The sequence below is a fragment of the Lepisosteus platostomus genome, chromosome 16 (genome assembly GCF_059453375.1).
Source record: "Lepisosteus platostomus isolate fLepPlt1 chromosome 16, fLepPlt1.hap1, whole genome shotgun sequence".
Classification (NCBI taxonomy): domain Eukaryota; kingdom Metazoa; phylum Chordata; class Actinopteri; order Semionotiformes; family Lepisosteidae; genus Lepisosteus; species Lepisosteus platostomus.
Window position 1 is genome coordinate 21769954 of NC_142626.1, and position 15374 is coordinate 21785327.

The 15374-nt window shown below is 39.6% G+C and overlaps 1 long non-coding RNA gene and 1 gene segment (V, D, J or C); both read right to left on the minus strand.

Moving 5' to 3' along the window:
- Positions 1–15374, minus strand: part of LOC148647025 (Ig kappa chain V-III region MOPC 63-like) — a 482291-nt gene that overhangs the window by 367152 nt on the left and 99765 nt on the right.
- On the minus strand, positions 5895–8706 carry LOC148647037 (uncharacterized). Its single transcript, XR_015927586.1, has 2 exons — positions 7486–8706; positions 5895–7195 (listed from the first exon to the last, which is right to left on the minus strand). It is a non-coding gene; the product is annotated as an uncharacterized LOC148647037 (long non-coding RNA).

Below are 15374 nucleotides of genomic sequence, written 5' to 3' on the forward strand. Positions count from 1 at the left end.
ATCCCAAAAGATATCGTCTGTAAATGATTGAAAGTCTGCAGGCGCATTTACAAGACTGAAGGGCATGACGAGATATTCATAATGCCTGTGAGTGGTAAGAAAAGCAGTCTTCCATTCATCCCCCTCACATATTTTAAGGCTGATGGAATGAGTGGGAGGGGATAGTGATTTTTTATCGTGATTGCATTTAGGCCTAGATAATCAATGCATGGATGGAGGCCATTGTCCTTCTGTCCTACAAAAAAAATCTGGCACAAGCCGGAGAGGAAGAGGGGAGTATGAAACCCGCCTTAAGCGCCTCCTGGATGTATTCTTTCAGGGCCTCCGATTACCCATGTGAAAGGGGATAAATTCTCCCCCCTTTTGACACCCTGGTGGCAGATCTGGTGGAGGTGGCGCAGGAGATCTTCCACCGGGGGAAACTCGGAGAAACCATGAGGGAAGGCATCATCTCACTGCTCTTCAAGGGAGGGGACGCTGCAGACCTCAAGAACTGGAGGTCGATCATGATGGACGATGGACGTCAAGATTCCTGTCCAAGCTACTGACTGGAAGACTGAGGACCGCCCTGCCCCACATCATCAACACCGACCAGACGTGTGGGGTGGAAGAGTGATCCGTCGGCTGGAACTTCCAGCTCACCAGAGACGCCATCGTCTGGGCTGAGGACTGGAATGTACCCATGATGGTGGTGAGCCTGGACCAGGAGAAAGCCTTCGACAGTGTAAACCACACCTATCTGTTCAGTGCTGGAATGCTTCAGTTTCGGAGAGAGTTTCAGCTGCTGGAAAAAGATACTGTACTCTGACGTGGGCAGTAGGGTCAACGTAAACGGAAACCTGGGGGAGTCCAAAGTATGACAAGGGTGTCCCTTTTCACCCTTTCTCTATGTTCTCTTCACAGAGCCATTAGTGGAGGTGGTGAGACAGGACCCTGTCATTGATGGCCTGGTGACACCGGGAGGCATGGGGTAAACCCTGAAGATCTCCCAGTATGCAAACGACATGACACTGTTCCTGATTTCTGACAGGGGTTAAAGAGAGCCCTGTAGGTCATGGTGCAATACTTCAGGGCTTCAGGGTGTTAGCTCAATCATCGAAAGAGCAAACTGAAGTTCTTTGGAACCTGGAAGGACAGGACGATGACACCATAAGGTCTCGAGCTCTGCACGATTTGGGGGGTTTTGTTCCAGAGCCAGGACAACAAACCCTCAACTGGACCAAGAGTATCACCAGGGTGATCGCAAAGCTGGGTCTGTGGAAAACACAGTCGCTGCCCTACACAGGGAAAGTGATGGTGTTGAAAGCAGACATCCTGCCGGCTTTGGTTACCTGGCAGTGGTGTACCCACTGCGGCCAGACTCAGATGAGCTCTGCAAGGGATGATCTTCAGGTTCATCTGGGGAAGCAGCTACGAGTACATCAGAGAAACCGGATTTGCCAGCCGGTTGAGGAAGATGGTAGAGATGTACCACATTTCCCCCTGAAACTCGACTGTATCCTATTCTGTAACCTCTGTTGGGCTCTGCGGGAGCCCATCCACCACAAGTACCAGTACTTTGTCAGGCTTTGGTTCTCCGTCACGATGAGGCACCTGGTCCACCAGTGGACAAGCACTGGACCCAAAACAGAGAGGTGACCCGCTCTGTCAAGTTGAGCCAGCGGTACGAGGCCACGAGACAGCCAGAGCTCTGCACCAGCCACAGAGCCCTGTACAAGGAGGTGAGGGGACAAGTGGTTACCGACGAAAAGCTGTGGGTTCCCAGACAGGTCTGGGAAAGGACGCAGCCGAAGGAATTGGACAACAAGCTGAAGGACCTCAACTGGATGGCAGTACACAAGAGGCTGGCAACCAGAGAGGTCCTTTATAGACACTCAATCACCAGGAATCCACATTGCCCCCGGGATACATGTTTCGATAAGGAGCATGTGTTCTGGAGCTGCCCCTTCGTTAAAATGGTGTGGGGCAGAATGGACAAAATTATACAACTCCTGGGAGTGGGAGAGGTGCTCAGTTACTACTGCATCCTGCTGAGGTTGGCACCAATCGGATTGGACAAAGGGACACAGTTCCTGCTGTGGCTGCTGCTGTCCCTCACAAAACAAGGCCTGTGGAATGCGAGAAACACTCTCATCCGGCACAATGCAGAGTGGGGAGCAAGGGAGCTGGAGGAGAGGATCCTGAAGGACCTCAGAAGGAGGATAAAGCGTGACATCATGAAAGGGAGCACTGGAAAGGACTTTGGGCCCTAACATGGAAATCCCTGTTCCCTGAGCTCCTGCTCTGCAGTTTCAGAGCCGGGGCAGGTAAATGGACTAAAGGAAGTGGTAGGGCTTGGAGGGACTCTTTCATTGCGCAAATTCAACCCCATCATCCACTTGCATTGATTGATAATAGACAATCACCTTTTTTGGAAAGTTTTTATTGTGTGTTAGTTTGACATTGTTAGAGATTGTATAGATTGAGAAAGGGTTTACATTTGTGGAATGTTTTTCTACGGAACAAGTTTGTTTTGATAGAGGAAAAATTCTCTCCTTTGTGGGTAAAACACTCGGTAGGAGATCAATGCCACAATTGTAGGACCTGTGGGGAGGCAGGGACAATGCCTTTTGTTTGCTGAAGGCTTCAGATTTGCATAATATGCAATAAATTCAGGAGAGTTGCCTGGAAGGAGTTTAATGTGATGGTGACAACACAATGTTTAACACTGAGGACCCCAAGCTAGCAACTAACCCCTAGTCCAGGAAATCTGAGGATCATGCTTTTGTAACCAGGGGAACCCCAAGACCAGAGGGTGATGTGGTGTTTCCAGGAGGTAAAGTTGTATACGTTCCAGATGAAATGCTCCGACTTGTAAAGATAATGGTGAAGTCTGCCAGCTAATGACACTTGGGGAAACAGGGGATCCATTGAGGGTCTGGACACGAAGAGAAGGTTGAACAGGAATTAAGGGAATATTCCACGAATGGGCCAAGGAGAGGTCTAGAAAGTTTTCCCTGAATCAATAAAAGCGAGAAGGTTAAGTTTATACAAGCTCCCCGGAGAGGGAAGCAGGAACAGACAAGGCATTAGTGGAGATAGCGAAATGTTTGCTGTGTCTCACCAGCTGACTGGGTTTAAACAGGGGGAGCTGTGGTGGGTGGGAGGGACAGTCCGACCGGTAATGTCCCAGACTTCCACAGTAAAGTAACAACCCTCCCATCGGCGTTTCTCCCTTTCCTGCGGAGTGAGGCGTGAGTGAGCAATCTCCACAGGATCCGTGGTGGGACGGGGGTTGAACTGGGAGAAATGAGGGTGAGAAGTCGAGTAGGTGAAGAAAGGCTCCGCTCTTCTTCGTGTTCCTCTCCCACGGATCAGCAAATCCAATTGCAAAGGAAATCACTTCCTCGAAGGACTTTCTTTTAAGAGGCAAGAGAAACAGATTGTCTTTAATTTCTTCCAAGAGCTCGTGCTTTAAAAGGGAGATCAAAGCCTCATCATTCCAGGATACCCCCCCCCCCACACACACAATAACCTGGAATTCCGGCACGTAATAAGCCACCGATCTCTTACGCTGCTTCAAAGCCGTCATCTGGAAGGTGCATCCTGAGATGTAGATGAGTGGTGAAATACTGCTCTCAAGGCCCCCTGAAAGATTAAAATCTGAAATTTCAGGAGCTTGTCACTCTTAGAGTTCAGATGCCCATTCAAAAGCTCTTCCACAAAAAAAGGGGGAGATAATAAAAGCTACCTTAGCCAAGGAGAATGAAAATTCTTCAGGATGGAGATGAAATACCAGAAAGCACTGAGCTAAAAATACCCTACACTTGCCAGGATCTCTGTCAAATGTCTCCAGGGTGATAAACGGTGCTACTCGGGAAGTATGGGAAGCTGTGGGGGGGGCGGGAGCATCCTCCGGTAACATTAGTGGAGCTGCAGCTGCTGTTGCCTCTGCTGGGGTTGGTGCTGCTGCTGCTGCTGCTGGAGCTGCTGCTGGCTGCGCTGACATACTAGCCAGGTGAGCAGTAATCTGCTGGATTGATGCCTAGGTTGAAGCAATAGGTTTTCCAGAAACCACAGCATAAATTAACAAATCTTCACTATTATACCTCAGTAAGCCTTTTCTTTCTTAAGAACCTGCAGTGTGGAGTCCATTACAATAAATATCAGAGAACACTGAGAACACTAGAGAGTCTAATATCATTTGACCTGTCATATTTTTTTAATACGGAACACCGTACAAAACTGAGGATCATCCTCAGTTACAGTAGTACACTGTTTTCAGTTCATTGCAAATCACCCCTTGTGGAGGTGGTGCAGTCCTGGCTAGTTGATTTCAATAGGAACGTCCTGAGCCCTGTTGAATTCTACTCTTTAATATGGCAGGTTTGATGATTTACAATGAAGTTAAGTAACCTCAGTAAACAATTTGGAACACCCTTTGATCATCTATAGTATGTCTTAATCCATATTAACTGTCCTCATGAACCAGGAACAGATCTACAGTATGTACTGTATACAGTTTACACTATAACCATTGCTCAGAATCTTCTGAACAGAATAATCAATCTAAGAAGCTGAAAGCATTGTTAATTTGTCTGAAATTCAGCTGCCTTCCAAGATGGTATTAGCCCACTGATCACTGTTACCTTTTTACAATTGTTATAATTAGTAGTTTATCTATCTTTTTCCTTCTTGATCCCAGTACAGCTCTTGACACTGCTAGCTATGACATCTTACATTCCCATCTTGAGATTGGGTTTCTGACATAACCCTAAAATGGTTAAAATGGCTAAAGCTCTGGTCTTACTGATCTCCGACACTTTGTCTCTCCTGGGTGTTCATGAAGTTGGGTTTGTATAAAGCTGGTGTTCCTCAAGGCTCATTACTGGGTCTGCTACTTTCATATTACCTCTTAGTCAGCTATTAAGATCACATGGTCTGAATGATCATTTCTGTACTGATGATCCTCAGATATACGTTCATTCTAAACCTCTCACTGAAGTGGTTATCTCAGCACTCTCTAATTGCATCTCTGACATAAAAACCTGGATGACTCAAAATGTCCTTCCCTTATACTGAAAAGACTGAGAAGCATGTTTCTTGGCAACTCCCATCAATTGGCACTGTACTTGAAAGCTTGGGGGTGATATTTGAAACAGGCTTGTCTTCTCTAGAATTGATTACTGTAATGCCTGGAACATCTGGGGCATCAATGCATTCTCCTTATAATCAATGTCCAAATCACGTCGTGCCAAAAGTAAAGTCCAGTGTTAAAGGCTTTGTGAAAACACTATAGTAGCTTTATTAGAAGATGTAAAGGTGTGTGTGGTGTGTATAACTCACACTCCACACACTCCAGTGATGCAAGTACAATATTTCAAAGCACACATAGTCACTACCAAATGTTGGCTGCAGGGGACATATTGATTTTCATCACCCTGAAAAATTCTAGGGTTTTAAGTGTTACGTGCCCACATGTAAAGAAGTTAATTTAATGTTGGTTTTGGTTTCTCTGAAGGCAGTTCTGAGAAACTCTGTTTTAGGTCTGTCTGGGTAACTACATTTTACAATTTTTACATAAAGAAGCAAGGCATCACAGCTGCTGCTCAGGGTTCAGTTCCTGGGATGCAGTCTGCATGGAGTTTGTTTGTTTTCCCTGTGTTCACATGGGTTTCCTCTGGTTGCTCTGCATTCCTCCAACAACACACTGATAGGTTAATTGATTTCTGGAAAAATTGGCACCAGTATGATTTTGTGCGTGTCTGTGTGTGCCCAGTGCTGGACTGGCATCCTATCCATGGTGTATTCTGCGTTGATTCTGTTGCTTGCTGGGATAGGCTCCGGATCCCCTGCGATCTTGTATTGGATAAAGCAGTTAACAAATGGATGAAAGGGTAATAAGTGATTCAATTAGGCTTCTATAACCTCTTTAATAAGGTGTTTATTAAAAGGTTTAGTAATGTAGGAACATTGATCAAAAACTGAATAAAGAACAGTATACAGTAAAAAAAGTTTTAAGGTCATCACCTCTAATTTGAGTGATGTGAGCTTTGTCAAACACACCATTTTAAGTATAGTTAGCAAGCTAGTCAGATTTTAGAAATGAAAAGGCAAAGTATAGGAGCATTGGCAAGGAAATCATAAAAAGCTTACTGGGAACACACTTTGTAAATTAAATAGAATGTCTAGAAATGCAAAGGGATAATTTTTCAGAGACACGTAATTTACAAATGAATGATTCTGAGCTGCAGGAAAGCAGTTCACAACAGGTTCCAAAGACCAATTCTTCATTAAGGGAGTCAAAATTCATCCTCAGAACAACCAGAACTTCAACACCCAGGACAAGAGGACCCAGTGCAGGACTAAGCATATACTAACTACAGGAATATGAAAAAATGTGACTCTTGTGTACTCAGGAATTCAATGAACTATTCATGGCGAATACTGCATTGTTCTGTGCAACGTTATTATGATTACAGTATAACATTTTATAATTGTTTAAACATGTTGAACTACTGTATCTGCAAACCTGTTTCATTTCTACTGATGTTTTTTGAACAGTACTAAATGTAATTCTAAATAACAAACAATGAAGATTCCGCAGCACACTCTATGTTTAAGTGAGGATGTCTATATAATGTTTACAAAGAACATATAATTTTGCAGACAAATATGCTAGTTGAGCAAAGAATACTATCAATTGTATTTGTTGAAAGATTGATTCTCCATTTTGATTTATTTGGTATCGAAAATAACCAGGTGTTGCTGTAAATCTACTTTGTAGAGTGGTCATGCCCTTCTTCATCCACCCAGGGGCCTGCTCCTAACTTGTGGATCTTGATGCTGTGGTCGGCTGCTATAATGAAAGATTTTCCAGGAGTGACACTGTAGTTGAGCACAACGGTTTCCAGGCAAGTATTTCTGTCATGCTCATCTTCCATGAACACACAGGCATAGTCGACACCTTTCTCAGACTTAAAAACTTTCTTAGTGCTGGACTCTTCACCATCGTGTAGCACTATTTCTTCAAGTTCCTTGTTCTCCACTCTATAAAATATACGAAGTGGCTTCCCAGTTGCATTTGCCACATGGAGTTTGGAGCTTGGTCTTGCAGATCTTAGGTTAATTATGACATTTCCACCAGCATGAACTAAAGATGCAGATGAAGTTGAAGATGATACAGCTCCCATATTGTCTTTCTGCCAAAACTGTACTGAAATGTAAAGACAGATATCAGTAAATTCAAATATTTCCAAGTTTTTCAACTTTCTTCATGTTTGTACAGAAGAACAATATATGACACAGTCATTGTGAAGAAGAAACAGGAGCTATCAGTATTCCTACATAATGTTTTCTTAAAATGTGCTAATTTTCATTAAGTCATAATAATAGATAAACACAATCTGATAAAATAAATAACACACAAATGATTATAACTTTTCTTGTCTATATTAAACACATTTTTAAACATTCTCTGTCTATGTTCAAAAAATGTATGTGAACCGCTTGGATAATGATCTCTATTAAAGGGGGTTATTGGAGTCTGGAGTTCCCATCAAAGAGATGACATTCAGGTGTGCGTTTGAGGTCTCCTGTCCTATACAAAATTCCATAATGTTTGGGTAACAACAGAATCTGCTCTTCGTAACAAAGATATGTCGAGCTGAAACATGCCCCAATCAAAAGAGGTTTCAGAGGACCAGAAAGAAGAGAAGAAGAGTTGTTGATGTTCATAAGGCTGAAAAAGGTTACAGAAGCATTTCTAAAGACATTGGCCTCCATCAATTCACAGTCATGCAGATAGTGTACAAATAGAAGAAATTCGGTAGCACTGCTACTTTCCCTAGGAGTGGTTGTCCAACAAAAATCAGCCATACAATCTCAAGGAGGTGACAAAAAACACTAGGGTAACAGGTAACAATCTGCAGACATCTCCAATGTCAGGCTAATGTCTGTGTTCATGAGTCCACAATAAGAACACTGAACAAAGTGGTGTCCGTGGGATGATAGCATAGAAGAAACCCCTGCTATAAAAAAAGAACATTGCTGCCCAAATTTGACAAAGACCAGCTGGATGTTCCACTACTCTACTGGAATAATATTCTATGGACAGATGAGACAACAGTTGAACTTTTTGGAATAAGTAAACAATGTTATGTTTGGAGGACTTAAAACACTACATGACAACACAAAAACCTGATCTATGAAGCGTGGTGGAGGGAGAATCATGGTTTTATGTAATTATTGAGGGAATAATACATTCCAAATTGTATCAGCAAATTCTACAGGAGAATGTCAGGCTAATCATTTGTGATCTTAAGTTGAGTCATGTAGCAGTATGATGATCCTAAACACAGGAGTAAATCTACATATATTGGCTTAAACTCAGGACATTTAGCATTTTGGAATGCCCAAGTCAGAGTTCTGACCCAACTGAAATGCTGTGGTATGACCTGAGGTAAGCCATTCATGCAAAATACCAATTAATTGAAACACTGTAAAGAACAAGGGGCCAAAATATCTTTAAACCAATATACAGGACTACTCAATGTGCTTAAAGTACTGGAAACATCTGGTTGAGGTTATTCCTGATATTGATGCTATTTATTTATCATCCAGTTGGATGCTGCACACATGTGGTGGTGGAGGGGAGTCCCCATTACCTGTAAAGTGCTTTGAGTGGAGTGTCCAGAAAAGTGCTATATAAGTTTAAGCGATTATAAATTATTATTATTATTATTATTATTATTATTATTATTATTATTATTATTATTATTATTATTATTATTATTATTTCCCTGGTACTTCACACTGCCTTGGAGAATTTGGATGATAAAGACACATATTAGAATTCTATTCATTGATTACAGCTCCATCTTGAACAGTATAGCTGTTATGTAGAAGAATAATATTGTACAGAATATGTTAACAATCACTGCTTTCAGGTTTGTAGACTCACATACAGTATGAAAACACCAATTTTAGGAATAGCTTGAGAGTCTGCATCTGTGTAACTTCATGCAATTTTAATTAAAATGAATACAAAATCATTTACTAAATGACTCATATTTTAAACCATTTTACTGTAAATTGAAGCTAGGCAAATTCTGTGTGATATTATTTTCATTTTGAAAGGTAATGCATGTTTATAAATACTTAGAATTAGACAATGTAGCCAGTCTTTGATGTAGCCAGTCACAGTCTTTAGTTAATTGTTTTTTGCTTCCTAGTCAAATACCATGAGCAGGAGGTAAGCAATACCAACAAATCCCAGATGTTTTTATTGTTGGCTCTGCTGTTTTCTGATGACTGAGCAATTTTGAAGGTACAATTTTGAAGGTAAAGTAAAAGCTACATCTCATTACAGTTAAATATAATTTGAATGGATATTTGAATGCAGAGTCATGCATCATTGCCCACCCTTTCCATCCAATATAATGACAATATAATGACATGCTGTATATTCTGAGAGGCATTACAAACATGCTATTGGTTTCAAACTGATTTGCTGCTTTTGTCATGTCTCTAGGGATGTCCTGAAACCATATTCTGTGTCTACAGCCATTTAGAAAAAAAAACACATTAGACATTAAAGTTAGGAGAGGGAGAGAATTTGAAAGAAATGGTCAGTTCTATGAGAGCTGTGTTAATCTTTCAATGTCTGATTAGGTTTGGTTTGATAATTTCACCTCATTTTTAATCTCCTCTAACATTCAATCCTTTGTTGAAATATTAATGAATCTTAAAATTCATTGTAAATATGTAAATATGTTTGTTTTAAAACAACAACTTTAGAACATCTGGAAAAATGTAACAATAAAATAATAGTATCCTTACACTTATACAGTGTTTTTCTCACTCCACTCCACTTGAAGCATTTTACAGGCTCCACCACAATGAAGTGATAGATATTAAGAATAATAATAATAATAATAATAATAATAATAATAATAATAATAATTGCTTACAGTTATATAGCGCTCTTCTGGACACTCCACTCAAAACACTTTACAGGTAATGGGGACTCCCCTCCACCACCACCAATGTGCAGCATCCACCTGGATGATGTGAAGGCAGCCATAGTGCGCCGGGACACTCACCACACATCAGCAATCAGTGGGGAGGAGAGCAGAGTAATGAAGCCAATTCATAGATGAATTGAGATGAAATATCAAACCAGACTTAATCAGACATTAAAAGATTAAAATACCAGACTTGCCATTAGAAATAATTATATTCAACTATAGGGAGATGTAGCTTATTTTTTATCAGAATAAACTTTATTTTTCAAACAAATGACTACACTAAAATCAATTAAACTAAGCTTTCTAAAAGAGAACATTCCGATTGAGGTGATTGTCCATTATCAATCAGTGCAAGCTGATGATGGGGCCAGATTTGCACAATGGAAGTGTAAAATGAGAAAAAATCCCAATTTTAATTACACTGCAGTTAAAATGTAGGAACTACCACCCCCAACCATTTACTCTCAGTTTACTCAGAAAATTAAAGTGTGGAGGAAACATTAAACCTTTAACGTTTTTTAACTTTAACTCATTCTCATCCTTCTTTAACTAACATTCAGTTTAAAATAAGTAATAATTAATCAATAATAAAAGTTTTGTTACAAAGAAACCTGGGGTGAAGTAAGATTAACAAAACAGTGACAGTAGACGATGATCTGCAGTTAATAGCAATCAGATTACTCAGAATTGCACCAGTGCGTGTTGTTCTTGTGCTTTCTAAGAACTGACAGAACAGCAACTCTGATTTGAGCAAGAAAAAGTGAGAGTGAGGAAACTTGTTGAGAAACTAACCAAACATACGGTATTGCACTTTTCTTCAAAATTCTTAGACTGTCTTTTTGAGCCAAACTGACTGGGGTGCAGACCATCTCATGCAAAATATTTCTGCCTTTCCCAAAGTATCCCAGTTATTCACAAAGTGCTATAAAGAAAAGCCTGCTAAATGTTTCACATCCATGATTAAAACCTGGAATAGGACCAGACAACATAAACTTCTTTCCGAACTGCTTCAATCTGACACACAAATACTGCTTTGCTGTTTCCAGTTTCTGCAATATAGTGTCTTGTTTGCCGCAATTAATAATAACTGTTGATACGTTACGTTCTGTGAGCACACTGTACCTCAAAATCTTTAACTCTGGTGCCAGGAAAATGTTCCTCCGAACATGTTTTCATGTGTGATACTGTGGCCAGCAATTAAAATCCTGGGGACTAGCTGAGATATAGAGCAGAAATTATCTGTGAAGATGGCAAACTGTTTGAAGTTTGTGCTCCCGAGGAGACTGGAAGCAGCATTGCTGAGTTGAATCCTCAGAAGTGAATTAGTAATCCAGACATCAGCAAAGGGTGTGCATGTTGTACAGTACGGCAACAAACAATCTGACTGAGGGACACTTTATAATAACACAGTTCAAAGTCTTTTTCTGACTGTTTGATATCCTGCAATTTTGTATCCTTTCATCTGGCATAGAGATTTTGTGGGGGAGTTCCTTAATAAAAGTGCATTTCTCATACTACTCATTCTCATTCAACTTATGTCAGATCTCACCCACCTTGACAAAAAGATACAAACTGCAGTATACACACGGGATAAGATTCTCCTTATTCATACTGGAACATTGCTTATAGGAAATAAACAAATGAAGTTTCTGAATGCAGGTTAGCCAGTTCTTTCCCAATCTCCTGAAGAGGGTTAACTTCACCTGTCCGCCTTCATCCACTTTTGGATGCAGAAAGTATGACTGTAACATGTGAAGAATAAGTCTCTATTACAAAACTCTATTTTCAAAGTTGAACAATTAGTTCTTAGACACATGTTTTGAAAAGGTATCGAAATTGTATACCAAAATAATTTGAGTTATTAATATTACAAAGTTCCAAAACTAATACGCAGTTGATACACAGCACATTAAGCTATTTAACTCCAAATTGTAAGTTGTAGCTTTAGGTTATACTTTAAGGTTTAAGATTAGTAGTTAGAAACTTTATCCAGCACCTGTACATAACTCACAACTGGCAGCCCAATGAAGGTCAGCAGATATGAGCCTGGGCAGTACCTGGATGGGAGATCTCCTTGGAAAAGCTATAGTTGCTGCTGGAAGAAGTGTTAGTGTGGGTACAGTATATAGTGATGGGGACAGTAGACTGTACAAAAGGTGCTGTACTTTGGATGAGACATAAAACTTTTCATGGTCATTAAAAATCCAGGGCATTTCTCAAAAAGAGTAGGGGTGTTACCCCTAGTGTCCTCTCCAATTTTCCCATTGGGCTTTCCCAATCACAGCCTCCCAATAATCCCTAATAATCTCTAAACTTCATCACTCTGTTCTCCTTCTCACCGATAGCTGGTGTGTGGGGAGCGTACTGGCGAACTATGGCTGCCATCACATCATCGAGGTGGATGCTGCACATTGGTGGTGGTGGAGGGGAGTCCCCATTACCTGTAAAGTGCTTTGAGTGGAGTGTCCAGAAAAGCGCTATATAACTGTATGCAATTATTATTATTATTATTATTATTATTATTATTATTATTATTATTATTATTATTATTATTATTATTATTTTTAATCTCCTCAATCCCTGAATCTTTTGCCTAACCTTATTATAATAAACCTCTCTAGGACTGGCAGTTGTGAAATAAAATAGCAAAAATAGTCAATAATATATTCTTTGGATTGTTTATTATGTATTTTATATTTTTGGAAGGCTAAGAAAACCATTCCATAAAAATTCATGGAGATGTTTTAGATTTGTTTCGTCACTCTCAAATTTCTATCTAAGGTAGATGATAATTTAGATTACACCCACTGTAGAAAGAGAAATTTACATTTAGTGTGCCATAACCGGAGAAATTCTCAAATGTATCTGTTGTTGTTTTCCTGTTTTTTTTTAGGATATTTCTTTCTAATGTGTGTGGTGAGAAAGACAGCTAAAACAATCTGAAGGTTCAGACAGGATTGCCAAGGGGTTCCCTTGAATTCAAGACCCTAACCAGGCCTGTACTGTGTATACTTTCCCAGAGAATTCAACATGTTCTTACAAATGGGGGGTTACACAAAAGGTGAAGATTGGGAATTTACCAAGTAGTTTAGTCAAAATAAGTATTCACAACCCCCAATTTATAAGTGATTTCCCCAGAATATACCCGAGCAGTAGATATGATTAAAGGAACGTGAATTCTTTATTCTCTGACACAGCTTTGGTGAAAACAGTAATAACCCAGGCACATTTGATTAAACAAATGTTCATTAATAACGACAAGATAAACACTATGCTACAGACAACAAAATATACACAAGGTAACATCCCTACTCTTCTTGGAGATGTCAGTACCTTGGTTTTACATCTCATACAAAGGATGGCACCTTTATTTTACAGAAAAGTGTCCCCATCACTATACTGGGGCATTAGGACCCACACAAACTGCAGGAGTGTGCTTCCTACTGGTCACACTAACAACTCTTCCAGCAGTAACTGGCTGGGCTCACACCAGCTTAGCTTTGATGGGTTTCCAGTTGTGAGTTTCATGGCGATATAGCTGATGCCTATAAAAACTTTTCAGTTTAGGAAGGACTACTTTGTTAGTAGAATGATAAATGCCAGTTTACAAAGCCAAACAGTTTCTAAAGAAGTGCAGTTACAGGCTGTGTTTTTTAATCACTGAAGGATTGCAATCATTCTTATATACTCAATCATGTTGGCCTACAGCAAATTGCTTGTGATAAACAAGTTTTTTTAAACTTTAACAAAAATAGGATGTGGAAACTGCTGACAGTTACAAATTGCTTAATGACTAGTGTATTTGTTTAGACTTAGTTTAGCTACAGGGTGAAGACATATATCAAATAAGCTAAAATGAGGAAGTAGCTACAGACCTTTGGTTTTGTGCCACTTGGTTGTTACAAACTACAAAAAAAGAGCCTTGCAAAGGTTCAGCAGAGCTCTTGCACTGCTGCATTATGTCTTTAATACAGTGCTGAAATAAAGACTTATGATTGTTTCACATCTGTGAATAACTTTATTTATATAGCACTTTTCCAGCTCTACAGCACAACGTGTACTAAACAATAATACAACAACAACAACAACAACAAAAAAAATAATTTAAAGCATAAAGAATTAAAGCATTAAAAACACCAGGTACTCTTAAAATAAAACAAACTATTAGATAAAAAAACACTATGAAACATTAAAAAAATATTTTTAAAAGCAAGTCTATAAAATTTTTTAAACAAGATTTAAAAGAATACACCAGATTAGCTGACCTGATATTTGAGATAAGACTCTTCCCAAGTCCTGAGACTCCATTAGAGAAAGCACAGTCACACTTTGTCTTTACCTCTCCTCCCCTGGTGGACTGGTATCACACACCCCCTCCCCAAGATGGAAGCCAACGTCAATGTCCTCCTGGAATGGACGTGTACTTTAATATCTAGAATCATCTTGAAAAGTATACACAGTACAGGCCTGGTAAGGATCTTGAATTAAACAGAATCCCTTGGACATCCTGTCTAAACCTTCAGATTTTTTTTTATATTTCTTACTCACTACACACATTAGAAATACATATCCAGAACAAAAACAGAAAAAAGGGGGAAGAATTTACAATTCTCTTAATATTGCCCAAAATAAATTTAGGTATTTTCAGTAAATTACTTACTTCTTGCAGTATTAACCTTTTCATTGAAGGTTTTTAAAAGTTCTTTCAAGTGTAAGTAGTGAACTGCCATTCTAGTGTCCTTCTACTTCTGCTCACACTGTCTGCATTACCTTTTAATGTATAAATTGTCAAGGACATTTTTAGCATAGTAATTTTTACTAAAATTTCTAATAGGAGCTACCTAATCAGAGTTAACAAGCATGAGCTGTTAAAACTGTTAACTAATTCTACGCAGTCAGAAGACTGGAATTTCTGCAACAAGTTCTCAAAGCAAAAAGCCAGCAGAAATTAGGCAGTGATGTGTGCATTACTGACACAAGAATGATAAGAGTTAGTCCTCTTATTATCTACTAAACGGGGGAACTGTAAGCTAAACAGTCCACTAACACGGTCTGAGATACTAATATCATTCAATTCCAGACTGTGTAGCTGCAGCCCCAGGATATTAAACTGGGTCCAGAGTTACACCATTCACATGCATCAACCCAAAACATGCTGCACTAAATTAAAGGACCCAGTGAGATTTAAAAACTCAATTGTAAGGGGATTTGATTGATTATCAAAGTGAATATTAAACTCATCAATTATGAGGGGAAGCGTTAAAACTTGGTCATTCTCATCCTTCTTTAACCAAGATTCAGTTTAAATTAAGTAATAATTAAATAAAGGTTTTGTTACAAAGAAACCTGGGGTGAAGTAAGATTAAC